This window comes from Coregonus clupeaformis, unplaced genomic scaffold, assembly GCF_020615455.1.
Source record: "Coregonus clupeaformis isolate EN_2021a unplaced genomic scaffold, ASM2061545v1 scaf3220, whole genome shotgun sequence".
Taxonomy (NCBI): Eukaryota; Metazoa; Chordata; class Actinopteri; order Salmoniformes; family Salmonidae; genus Coregonus; species Coregonus clupeaformis.
This window is the reverse complement of record NW_025536674.1, coordinates 32,853-46,934: the sequence shown is the minus strand read 5'-3', so window position 1 is coordinate 46,934 and position 14,082 is coordinate 32,853. Positions and strand designations below refer to the sequence as shown.

The following is a 14,082-nucleotide window of genomic DNA, read 5'->3' as shown; positions in this document are numbered from 1 at the left end:
AAACTTTTGACTGGTAGATATTTCTGTATTTCATTTTCAATACATTTACAAAAATGTATAAAAACATGTTTCCATTTTTTCATTATGGGGTATTGTGTGTAGATGGGTGAATTTTTTATTTATTTAATCCATTTTGAATTCAGGCTGTAACACAACAAAATGTTGAATAAGTCAAGGGGTATGAATACATTCTGAAGGCACTGTAGTGTCCAGGCACCTCACTTTAAGTTGTTTGAACACAGTAAAAGTCCAGCAACACTTCTTATGACCTAGCTTTTTGTTCAAACCCATCTGTTTTGTATTCTAGGGACTCAAGTGAGTAGACTGGACACAGGTTTTATATACACACAATGGATTGTTTTTCCTGTACAGTGCTATATTTGTACCATATAGTGTCCAGGCACCCATTTTTAAGCTGTTTGACCAGGCCAGCAACACTCCATATTATTCAGAGCCCCATGAAATGACACAATATATAGATTCTACAGACCTTACCGAGTACACTCCAGCCCACTTTTACATTGGCACAAATAATAGTTTTTTCTCTATAAGCCAATATGTAATGGCAATACAGCAGTGGAGGCTGCTGAGGGTAGGGACGGCTCATAATAATGGCTGGAACGGAGTGTTCTTTCCAGACAGAACACTCTGTTCCAGCCTATATTAGAGCAGTCCTCCCGCCAGCAGCCTCCACTGATATACAGTGATTTGCATTGGGGGCATTTATTTGACCTCGGAACATGTTTTAAAACCAAACATTTATGCAAATGTCACCTAAATATGAAAAAATATGAATAATTGTTCATGTTTAGACAATTATCATTAATAAATACAGGTTAATGACTTTTATTAGGGAAATGTATGACATAATGTGACCCAGAAGTACATCTTAAGTGTTGTTGACAAGTAACTGATAGCCCAGTAAGGCTGTTGGCATGAAGTAGGAATAAATAGTTTTAAATAGTGGAGTATGGTAGTTATTATTATTATTATAGTTCTTTTTTCTTTTTTTTTAGTGTAGTGTAAGATGGTATGGTATTTAAAATAAAAATTAAGCAAAGTATAAGAGTTATACTCCAGTCTAGTAGGTGGCGGTAATGCAACATTTATTGGATGCCAACCGCCGTAAAACCTAATCGAAGAGGAAAGCGCTGTTTCTAAGGTCAACTAACTAGCTGCTCTGGTAGTGATTAGAAACAAAAGGGAGAAAGTAAGTACAACATTCTGGTACTTCAGTATTTGATACGTCAATGCAATTAGCTGGAGGTTTACAAGCTAACGTTATCTGTGAGACATTATTTAAGTTATTTACTGTGGATAGCTAATATTGATTTGGGTAACACCAACAAGCTAGCTAGGTAGCTAACGACTATCTCTAACGTTCCTTATCAGAGAAGTACACCCGTGTTGGTGACCTAGCCAGTTAGAAAGCTAGTTTGTCTTGATCTGCATTCCTCGTTTTTGTCTGTTAGCGAGCTACCGTTACTATACTGTAGGTCACTACACTCACTGTCGCGCATTACTTAGACTGCTTGGCAAGTGCCAACCTGCCAAACTTTGCAATGTATGGGCATGCCTTTATTTGTTAAGTCCAGGATTCGAGATATGTTAGACCAGGGGTACTTAAGTACTATTTTAGAAGACCCGGTCACTCTTATCCTAGCTAAGTGGTAGCCCAAAGGCCGGCAGATATCGAGACGTTTAATCTAACCGTCCAAAGGGAATAGATGCAGCCGGCTATACACTCACATCCCCCGTGTACCGGTTTTCGTTCTCCATAGAGACTGCAAATGCGTCGACTTCCTCCTTAACTCGATTTAATGGCAAGAATGCGGGAAATATGCGTATTTTCTTTGCGAAACACGATTTTCCACCACCATGCTAAATCCTGATTTTGCGCCCCACATTCAGCCTGGGGTAAACAGGTTCCTGCAACCTGATTGGCTGAACGCAATAGCAACATCCGGGACTAGCATTCCTAGGCATAACCCATTATCCATGGTGGTGGAATGGTAGGCTTATTTCCCGCTTTTTTTCTGCCTTCTCGCCATTAACGAGGAAATCGTCGGATTTGCAGCCTGAATGGAGAATGCTTTTTCAATACGAACCGGTCCACGTTGATACATGTATAGCTAGCTGCATGCATTCTCTGTGGACGGTAAGATGAAACGACTCAATGTGGCCATCTGCCGGCCTTTGGGTTAGCTAGATGGCAAAGGTCCAGATGGATATTTTAATTTATCAGTGTAGTAAGAAACCCCCACCTCGCAACAATGCGACCCCAAACTGTTCACTATTAACACATCTTGTTGGATGATTTTATTTTTATGCCGTTTCAAAACTAATTTCCTCCAGTTTCACATTTTGCCATGGGGCTGAGAGAACATTTAGCAACTTTAAAGCACATTTCCTGCCATGTCTTGTGTATTGATATACTTGAGTAACCCCCCCCCCCGATAGGCCCCTGGGTATTTCACTTGGCAATGAGAACCACACGATTTAGATAGCTGCTTAGCCTAACTTACCTACCTAGCTAATATTCTGGACATTTCTGACCGGTTATAATCAGTTCTGTCTGTCAGTGAATGACATAACAAAATAAAAACTGCCCTGCACTACCACATTTGTTCCTTTTTTTTGTCTGGACCCGCGGTCCGTTCTGGGTCAGAATACGGACCGCGATCCACCTATCAGAGTATGTGAAAAAAGCTGGAGCGGAGCGTGCCCAATTTCACTGTAGCATGGAGCGAGATTCCCAAAGGCTGGAACGTCGGTCTTCTCACCCTTTCCAATTTCGCTCCAGTAGCGCTCACTTCATGGCTCAGGGCATGCCCGGCCCAGCATGCATTTGTAGTCTACTTGTGTGCTGCTATAGCCCCTTGCTTTAGCTACTGTCATGGAGTTCGCTAAATGTTTTCATAAAGAAACTGATAAAACACACAGGTGCAACATCAAGGTGACTTACAAAGATGAGGACCAAGAGAGGTAGTGCAGTGATCTAGTGTCCACAACTAAAAAATCATTGTGGAATGTGAAAAGACATGTATCCCAAAAGCATGATGGTGTACTTACTACATGCACATGCTAAAATAAAGGAATGAGGTGGGTAGATAACTAAGTGTGTCATTGTAGCAAACTATTTATAGACAAATCAGAGCTCTTAACGTTTCATTCATTTTTGTTCTATCTATACAATAGGCCATCATTGATTTTGGCCCAATTGGCCTGGCATATTCCCACGTTCAAGGACCTTTCTGTTTTGATTGGGTTATTTAGCCTAAAAACCTTTTAGGCCTACAATAAAAATAAAAAAACAACTCTGCATCTCTGCCCAGCCTGGCAATAGTGGCCAAAAGGGTGTTTAGCATTCCCAGTGGCTCTGCAAGTGTGGCGAGGATATTCTCCGCTGCGGGCCTGCTCTCAAGGCACCATTGCATGAGCCTGAAGCCACAGACTGGCCAAACTCGTGTTTCTAAAAATGAATTCATAAGTCATTTTTAGTTAAATTTCTATGTAATTCTTAGTAAGTCACAGCCTATATGCACAATTTATAGACTATAATGATTTAATACAACAAAATGTTTAAATGCTGAGCCCTTTATGTCCCTACCAGCCTAGTGTGTCGCACTCGCAAATGTATTTCTTTGTAGGCTATGGCCTTGAAATAATTGAAATAATATAGCCTAAATAATTCCTTCTTTTTTTTCTCTCCTCCCTGTGTGGCTCCTGACCTACTTAGTGTTTATATGCTGTTTAATATGACATGTAGCCTATTTGAAATGATGAGCACTTCTTACATTCACCTTTTCATGTTTATTAAAATACTTTTCATTCAAATCATATGGTTTGGTTTCAATACTTAAAAACCAAATGGTAGGTCCAGGTAGTCACAATAATAGTTGGGTGTTGGTTCAATTGTGATTTTATTGAATGGAGCGAATTTTGAGCTTCATTTTTTTAAACCTGTGAGCGCGGAGCGGTTGGAAAGGACGTGGAGCACCCTTGCGCACTGCTCCATGAGCGATGAGCGGCATTTCTAACCTCTCAACTCTGCTCACAAACTCTGCCACCTATTGAGTATGGCTTGCGTTAGACAGCTGTGTCTGCCACCTTAGCTGAATAAAACCTTTTAATTTGATCTCCCCTTACCCCACGACACATGATATGCAGGGTTTCCATTAGCCGGTAATAGCAGTCTTTTGGCCACATTTTTTTGGGGAAAAGCCGATTAAATAAATCGCCAGCCAATTGTCCGAAAAAAAGAAGAAGAAAAAAACAGTTGATGGAAATACATTTAGCTGGTCTATTGGTCAATTTGCATCATTTAGTGGAATTCAATTGGTGGATGTGTATTTTCATTAATCGTTATGTTTATCACACGAGCACAGCATATAGAGCGGACAGTCTGTCAGACAGCGCAAGAGCTGCTGCTACAACTTCTCAAACAGATCATTAGTTGCTGCTGGAGTGAAACGTGCTGTTATAAGCCCAATCATTAGGTAACAATTCTAAATGCAATCACGTGTTAACCTCTGATTTGTCATCCTAAGGGTCCCAGAGATTATTATTATATGCCATTTAGCAGACGCTTTTATCATTTTTAAATTTTTACATTTTATCCAAAGCGACTTACAGTCATGCGTGCATACATTTGTGTATGGGTGGTCCCGGGGATCGAACCCACTACCTTGGCGTTACAAGCGCCGTGCTCTACCAGCTGAGCTACAGAGGACCACCAGAGATAAAATGTAGCATAGTTTTGTTGGATAAAATCAATTTTTACATTCAAATGTAGGAACTGGGTTGTACAGTTGAACCCCTGCTGTCTCTGGCTCCCCACCCACCCCACACGGCCATCTAGATGTGTGAAAGTTAGTGTATAAGCTAATGATCCATCATGTATGACATTCCTGGGAGTGTGTAAACGTACATTTTCTATTACCATATCACTTTTCTATGTTCTCTATAGTTGTGTAGATAAATGTATAATTTGACCAATTCGGCACATTTTGGCAGACTTGATACAAAATAGTCCAGTATTGCAATGGTTCACTGAATCAATCTGAAACTTTGCACACACACTGCTGCCATCTAGTGGCCAAAATCTAAATTCCGCCTAAACTGCAATATTATATTGTGGCCTTTCTCTTGCATTTCAAAGATGACGGAACAAAAAAATAAATAGAAAACACTTTTTTCTTTTACCAGATCTAATGTGTTATATTCTCCTACATTAGTTTCACATTTCCACAAACTTCAAAGTGTTTCCTTTCAAATGGTATCAAGAATATGGATATCCTTGCTTCAGGTCCTGAGCTACAGGCAGTTAGATTTGGGTATGTCATTTTAGGCAAATTGAAAAAAAAAAGGGTCAGATCCATAAGAGGTTAAAAACAGTTTTGATGGCAACAATTAAAAAGGGCTAGGCCTACTATTTATTTCTCAACTGGTAATTGAAGTGTGCTTCCCATTCAAGTGCATGTAATAGTCATATTAGCAACCCACGCTAGTTGTTGCATCTTTAGATCTCCCCTCTTTCAAAATTTCTAACGGATATTTTCATCTCTGTCACATGAAACCGCTCGCAGTGCGGTGCGCTTTTGACAATGTGTTGGTGCGCTTTTGCCCGGTGTTTTCCCGCCAATTGTATTATGGAACAAACATTTGCACGTAGCCTACTGCCTGTGCTCATTGCTGCGCTTATAACGTGAAGAAATAAATTGATCAACATTTTAAGCTAATCGTTCTGATCTATTGCATCAGCCATATTGCTTTTATCGTCCCACAACTGTCCCAGAGTCTGTTTGGAATAGGCCATTTCTTTCTCGCACAAAACGACAAGCTGACCAATAGAATGTCAACTTTTCTACTATAGGGGATATTAGATTGACATAGGCTAGTGATTTTGCTGTTCGTTACTCGTCTTGTTGGCTGAGGAAAAGTAAATGTGGCAGTTATTCTATCGTCACAGTGCGCATCGGAATTCGGTAAGAAGGACACACACCGTTGCATCCTTGAGTTGCATGTTCTGTTAAGATGAATAACCATAATGTAAATGTGATTTCTGTCATTCTGAGCACCGTGGGTGCGACCCTAATTGGGTTATGGGTCCAGTAAATTCCTCAAATGCCCATTAAATTAAAATGCTGCCGGAAACCCTGATATGATATATAAATACTAGGGCTGCCTAGTGTAATTGCAACATTTACAATGAGTAGGCTATACATACAGCTGCACGGACTCCGCTTCATGTAGACATGAGTTATATTAGCTATGATTTCATAACTCCAAAGACTACGCTTATTATTTAAAATCGATGCCTTTGTTTCATTGCAGAAAAGAAAGTTGCTAGTTACTAGTAATGGTGTGGGTGAACATATGGTTTATTAAATTAGTCAATATATATTTCATACCAGTGACCTATTTATCTTTTAGTTAATTTCATGTCTATTTTGCCATTTCAGAGATGCAGTCGCAGGTAAATCACAACTTCCACCCAGAGAGTGAGGTGAACATCAACAAGCTGGTGAACATCAAGCTGACTGCATCCTACACATACCTCTCCCTGGTATGATCTATATAATATGTATATACAAAATATTAAGAACACCTGCTCTTTCCATGACAGACTGACCAGGTGAATCCAGGTGAAAGCGATGATCCCTTATTGATGTCACTGGCTATTTTCTCCTCTGTGCTCCTGCATGTTATAAAAACATGTGATCTGTTGATGTTACTGACCTGTTTTTATCCAATGTGTATTTCATGTTTTATTTCTCTGTTCTCTCCTAGGGGATGTATTTCGACAGGGACGACGTGGCTTTGCCCAGCTTCTCTAGTTTTTCCTGGAGTGCTCTGTGAAGGAGAGGGTGCAAGCAGAGAAATTGCTGGAATACCAGAATATGAGAGGTGGTCGCGTTCTCCTTCAGACCATCGCTGTAAGTCACTATTTCTCCCCGGTTAACTACAAAACATGCTCACTCCTATTTTGCTTTTAAGGCCTTTGTACCTGAGACTGGCAGCTGAATTTACTGTCCTGGAATTGCCCTCTCCCTCACTATCATAATTTACCCATGTATAGGGCCCTATAAAATCAGTTAAATGTTTGGCCTGATTAAGTTTTTTCCCAAATTCCGCTTTTCTCCATTTTTGTTTTCCCAGGACCATTTTTTCAATTTATGTTTTCAGGTTTGATCTCAAAATCTCAATTTTTTTTATAGAACATCCAGTTTTGTTGTTTTTCTAAGTCTACAACAATGCTTAAATCACACCAGGAGACCACTTTTGAGATCTGAGAAAAATGTAAGAAATTTAGTTACCCAGGTAGGCATTGGCCTTGCTCTGGCACCCCAATGGTGGAACAAGCTCCCTCACGACGCTAGGACAGCGGAGTCACTCACCACCTTCCGGAGACACTTGAAACCCCACCTCTTTAAGGAATACCTGGGATAGGATAAAGTAATCCTTCTACCCCCACCCCCCAAAAAAAATATCAAAAAAAATAAACATTTTGTAAAGTGGTTATCCCACTGGCTATAAGGTGAATGCACCAATTTGTAAGTCGCTCTGGATAAGAGCGTCTGCTAAATGACGTAAATGCAATGCCCACCAGCCAGAGACCATTGTTTGGTTACCAGTGTTTCTGTAGTGCTCATGTGATTGCAGGGTTTGCAGAACAAATGGCCACGGGATTAATGAAAATAATCATGATATCCTTCTGCCAGGTAGGCATTGGCAACTTTGTAGTTAACATTTAATTGATAAGGTTTTTGGGAAAGCCTTTCCATCCACCAGCAGACAATTAGCGTTATCGCTAATGGCTATGAAAAGCGTAGACTAGGCATATGCTCGCACCGCACACAACACACAGAATCACATGCTTTCTGTTCATGTCTTATTAACCGAATGAGTCCCACCGTGACGCTGGCACGATTTTGACTTCTAACCCCTTTTAAACATATTCTGCATCCATTGGTACCAACCATTAGTTCGTGTAAATAACGGGGGCTGAGCTAGAGCGGTGTTTGTAAAACAAGGGTGGATCCCGAAGGGGCCCAGGGCCAGGTATTTTTACAAAAACGTCTACAGAGTCCGAATGGTTTATTCTTTTAGTAGTTTGTAGCTATCTATGAAAAACTGAGACTGTCACAAACACGCACATGTAACATGTTTTGCTCTGACGTTCACAAGCTACACAAGAAACGTTAGAAGATCATAGGAAATCCAAGGACATAGTGTCTATAATACTGTAATAAGCTCACTTAGTTGCTGTCACAAACTCCACACAGTTGTCACTGACTAGTTGGATATTCATTTTCCAGTGAGCAAACAATTTCAATACATACAGCACTTTTTTTGTGTTTTTGCTTTGGCGGACCTTGTTTTTTTAAATTTGTCAATTAAAACTCATGAATGCAAATGTTTGTCATTGTTTTGTGTTCTACTTGTAGCCCAGGTTGTCCTGAAAATAAATGTTAAAACACTTCATTGTGAGGCTCCCGAGTGGCGCAGTGGTCTAAGGCACTGCATCTCGGTGCTTGAGGCGTCACTACAGACCCCCTGGTTCGATTCCAGGCTGTATCACAACCGTGATTGGGAGTCCCATAGGGCGGCGCACAATTGGCCCAGCGTCGTCCGGGTTTGGCCGGTGTAGGCCGTCATTGTAAATAACTTTTTTCTTAACTGACTTGCCTAGTTAAATAAAGGTAAAATAAAAAATATATAAGGGCTGGACATGCAAATAAATGAAAGTCAGATAAATCAAAAGCCAATTTTGCTGGGGTCTAGGGACTGATAGGGTTAACTTGGGCAAATGTAATGATTTATTATATATACATTTAGTTGATTTCCTACTAAGTTCAATACATTTTTGAATATTGTCGAATTCCCTCAATGCAAATTTCACGCTCTAATGTTCCAAGCCCTCTTCTTATCAGGGGAGCCATTTCCAGTGCGTTGTCAGGCATTGCCAACAGGGAGATCTCGTTAAATATGGATAGAATTCGTTAAAATTACTAAATGGCATTCACAGAATTTAAACGCTACAGCAATGCTCTTGTGAAAATTTAGAAATTTGAAAACTAGTGTTTCAGCATGTATTATAACCACTACAAAGATGATGCTAGATAGCTAGCTTCTTCAAAAGACTTGACTGGTTAGCTAGCTAGCAGCAGAGCCTTCTGGCTAATATCATAGACTTTGTCTAACATTGTTTTACAAAGAAATAGGTCTATGTACTTGTCATGTTAGTTGAAGCTAACATTAGTTTACAAAATGATTGTTTGCTAAGGTGTATATTCGGTTGGCTTTGCTATCTAGCAAGCTGAGATCTTATTGCTCAAGTTGGTAATCCCGTTGTTTTGAAAACCGCTTGCTAGCCCTCGTCCAGTACATAACATGCAAATATCTAATGTTATCCTAGCTAGCTTAGTGTTACTTCTCTGTAGGGCTTTCCCTGACCCAAAAATATATTGGTTGTACGAAAGTAGTCTGTTCTTTCGACCAATCGATTGGTCTACATTGTAAAACGTGTATTTTTCCATATACAGTGCATTCGGAAAGTATTCAGACCCCTTCCCTTTTTCCACATTTTGTTACGTTAAAGCCTTATTCTAAAATGGATTCAATCAAAATGTCCTCAATCTACACACAATACCCCATAATGACAAAGCCAAAACCGTTTTTTAGAAATGTGTGCAAATGTATAAAAATAAATAAATACCTTATTAACATAATTATTCAGACCCTTTGCTATGAGACTCGAAATTTAGTTCAGGTGCATCCTGTTTCCAATTATCATCCTTGAGATGTTTCTACAACTTGAAGTCCACCTGTGGTAAATTAAATTGATTGGACATGATTTGGAAAGGCACACACCTGTCTATATAAGGTCCCACAGTTGACAGTACATGTGAGAACAAAAACCAAACCATGAGGTCGAAGGAATTGTCCGTAGAGCTCCGAGACAGGATTGTGTTGAGGCACAGATCTGGGAGAAGGGTTTCAAAACATTTCTGCAGCATTGAAGGTCCCCAAGAACACAGTGGCCTCCATCATTCTTAAATGGAAGAAGTTTGAACCACCAAGACTCTTCCTATAGCTGTCCGCCCGGCCAAACTGAGCAATCGGGGAGAAGGGCCTTGGTCAGGGAGGTGACCAAGAACCCGATGGTCACTGACAGAGCTCCAGGGTTCCTCTGTGGCGATGGGAGAATCTTTCAAAAGGACAACCATCTTTGCAGCATTTTACCAATCAGGCCTTTATGGTAGATTGGCCAGACGGAAGCCACTCCTCAGTAAAAGGCACATGACAGCCCACTTGGAGTTTGCCAAAAGGCAGCTAAAGGACTCTCAGACCATGAGAAACAAGATTCTTTGGTCTGATGAAACCAAGATTGAACTCTTTGGCCTGAATGCAAAGCGTCACATCTGGAGGAAACCTGGCACCATCCCTACGGTGAAGCATGGTGGTGGCAGAATCATGTTGTGGGGATGTTTTTCAGCAGCAGGGACTGGGAGACTAGTCAGGATCTAGGGAAAGATGAACGGAGCAAAGTATAGAGAGATCCTTGATGAAAACCTGCTCAAGAGCGCTCAGGACCTCAGACTGGGGCAAAGGTTCACCTTCTAACAGGACAATGACCCTAAGCACACAGCCAAGACAACACAGGAGTGGCTTCGGGACAAGTCTCTGAATGTCCTTGAGTGGCCCAGCCAGAGCCCGGACTTGAACCTGATCGAACACCTCTGGAGAGACCTGAAAATAGCTGTGCAGCGACTGGATTTCTGCATGTATGTCAATACCACAGGAGTCCTCTTACATTTTGGGAACTTTAGTCCTGTTGATCAGTGCATCCCGAATGGAGGCAGCAAACAAGGTACCAGGCCAGCTGGGATTTACAACCTGATAGCAATATTTTTGGGACTATCAAGAAATGTATTGAGCTGCATCCATCTATTCTGCCAACAATGCCTTAATGTATGTAATGGAATGTTGAGTCAAATATAACCTATTTTTAAAACCTCTTAAAAAGTGGAATGGAATGTGGGAGGCGCTAGAATGCATTGACTGTATTCCGTTTTAATGTTTGGATTCCGTTATTCCGTCAGCGTGTTCCTCAACGCGGATTTGTCAGGGCCCTACATGCAGTTGTGATACCCAAGTCACTGTGCCTGTTTGACTACATTGCAGGAGAACTGTGAAGAATCACTAATATACAAATAACTTTGCTTGATGCATCCCAAATAACTACTCTGTGATCTAGATTAGCGGTTCTGGGCCTTGCCTTGCTCAAACTGATTCCTTGAAATGCGCTGTCTGTCTCTCTGTTTCAGAAACCCAGCAGGGAGGACTGGCGAAGTGGCCTGGAGGCCATCACCTTCTCCCTGGAGTTTCAGAAAACCCTCAACACGTCCCTCCTCGAGGTGCACCGTGGTGCCAATACTCACACTGACCCCCCATGTAAGTCCATGATAATTATCCCATTGTGATTAACTGCTGTGCATATTTTAATGGATGTTTACAGTGTTATTAGATCAGATGTATATGATAGCTATGTATAACTGAAGCTCATAACAGCTATGTTGGTCTGTTAGTGATTTGAACAGATCAAATATGGAGAAGGAGGAACAGATCGAATGTTGAAGGAATACCTGCAGGATGCATCTACCACTATGATATCAATGCTGTGCTGTGTCTGTTGCAACCGGGCATTACAATACAATCTTACTTTTAATTTACTTCCTCATTAGCTGTCTGACTTCCTAGAGCAGCACTTCCTGTCCGACAGCCACGACACCATCAAGAAGCTGGGCGACCATCTGGGCAGCCTGACCCGCCTCACTTCCTCTGAGACCCATGGCTCCATGGGAGAATACCTGTTTGACAAACACACCCTGTAAGACCCACAGCAAGAAGAGAGCACAGCTTTCAAACAGGGACTGGAGTCTTGTGCTGGGCAGAACGTCCTTTCTAACTGTGCATGCATTTCCGTTACAAGTAGCACTAAAGTGTGATTTAGCAACAGAACCACATACCTCTTTTACAGTACGTACAGAGAACAATGCAAGATAATGGAACAGTTGAATACCTCAATAACACCCGTTTACCACTTCTGATGTGAACAGTGGTTACCACTGACAAAAGGTGTAATGGGTTCGCACTAAAAAAAAAATCACATAATTTAGAACATCAAATAGTACGCTTTATTTTCACTGCATCAGGGATAGCGTACACAGACGTTCGGCTTTACATCCTTAAGTGTGTAGGTACAGTTTTCTTTTAATTCAAAACAGCATTTTTAAAGAACAAACGATGTGCAGCAGGTGCTTCTAATCAGGGTTGCCACTCATCTGCCAATCAGGGATGTGGCTTTTCTGGCCTACTTGTATACAAATGAGTCACAAAGAAATACAGAATTATAGGGTATGGGAGCGGGCATGAAGGGCAACTCACAAATCAACCGCCCCAGGTGTCTGTTCACCTAAACAACCCTGGTGCTATAAGTCAACTTGGTTTCTGCCGTAGTTGATCAAGCATTCCAGCAATATATATGCTTCATTGTGTTGTGCATTCCTACATATTTATGAATCAATGCTGTGTTACACCTAGTTTCATTTTTAAAAAGCAGCATATCATTAAATATGTTCTGAAGGATTTAATCTAGTTTAATTTGAATAAAAGTAACACTACTGGTATAGATGGCATTGTCTTATTTTGGGGGGTCCTGGTATTCCTGGGTCACTGTCGAGCGAAGGTTTGTTTTACTTGCGACTGCCATACAGCCTGTGGTAGATTGTTATAAAAAAATGTTTAAGTATAACCGCAAAGAAAATATACACTACCAGTCAAAAGTTTGGACACACTTACTCATTCAAGGGTTTTTCTTTATTTTTACAATTTTTGACATTAGAGAATAATAGTGAAGACATCAAAACTATGAAATAACACATGGAATCATGTAGTAACCAAAAAAGTGTTAAACAAATCAAAATATATTTGAGATTCTTCAAATAGCCTCCCTTTGCCTTGATGACAGCTTTGCACACTCTTGGCATTCTCTCAACCAGCTTCATGAGGTAGTCACCTGGAATGCATTTCAATTAACAGGTGTGCCTTCTTAAAAGTTAATTTGTGGAATTTATTTCCTTCTTAATGCGTTTGAGCCAATCAGTTGTGTTGTGACAAGGTAGGGGTGGTATACAGAAGATAGCCCTATTTGGTAAAATACCAAGTCCATATTAGGGCAAGAACAGCTCAAATAAGCAAAGAGAAACGTCCATCATTACTTTAAGACATGAAGGGCAGTCAATATGGAACATTTCGATTTCAGTCACAAAAACCATCAAGCGCTATGATGAAACTGGCTGTCATGAGGACCGCCACAGGAATGGAAGACCGAGAGTTACCTCTGCTGCAGAGGATAAGTTCATTAGAGTTACCAGCCTCAGAAATCGCAGCCCAAATAAATGCTTCACAGATTTCAAGTAACAGACACATCTCAACATCAACTGTTCAGAGGAGACTGTGTGAATCAGGCCTTCATGGTCGAGTTGCTGCAAAGAAACCACTACTAAAGGACACCAATAATAGGAAAAGACTTGCTTGGGCCAAGAAACACGAGCAATGGACATTAGACCGGTGGAGAGATTTTTGGTTCCAACCGCCGTGTCTTTGTGAGACGTGGTGTGGGTGAACGGATGATCTCTGCATGTGTATTTCCTATCGTGAAGCATGGAGGAGGTGGTGTTATGGTGTGGGGGTGCTTTGCTGGTGACACTGCGATTCATTTAGAATTCAAGGCACACTTAACCAGCATGGCTACCACAGCATTCTGCAGTGATACGCCATCCCATCTGGTTTGGGCTTAGTGGGACTATCATTTGTTTTTCAACAGGACATTGACCCAACACACCTCCAGGCTGTGTGAGGGCTATAGGGCTATTTTACCAAGAAGGAGAGTGATGGAGTGCTGCATCAGATGACCTGGCCTGCACAATCCCCCGACCTCTATCCCAATTGAGATGGTTTGGGATGAGTCGGAACGCAGAGTGAAGAAAAAGCAGCCAACAAGTGCTAATATAT

The 14,082-nt window shown here is 41.1% G+C and overlaps 1 pseudogene; it reads left to right on the top strand.

Moving 5' to 3' along the window:
- Positions 1-1,121: 1,121 nt before the first annotated feature.
- Positions 1,122-12,695, top strand: LOC123489705 (annotated as a pseudogene).
- The last annotated feature ends 1,387 nt before the right edge of the window (positions 12,696-14,082 follow it).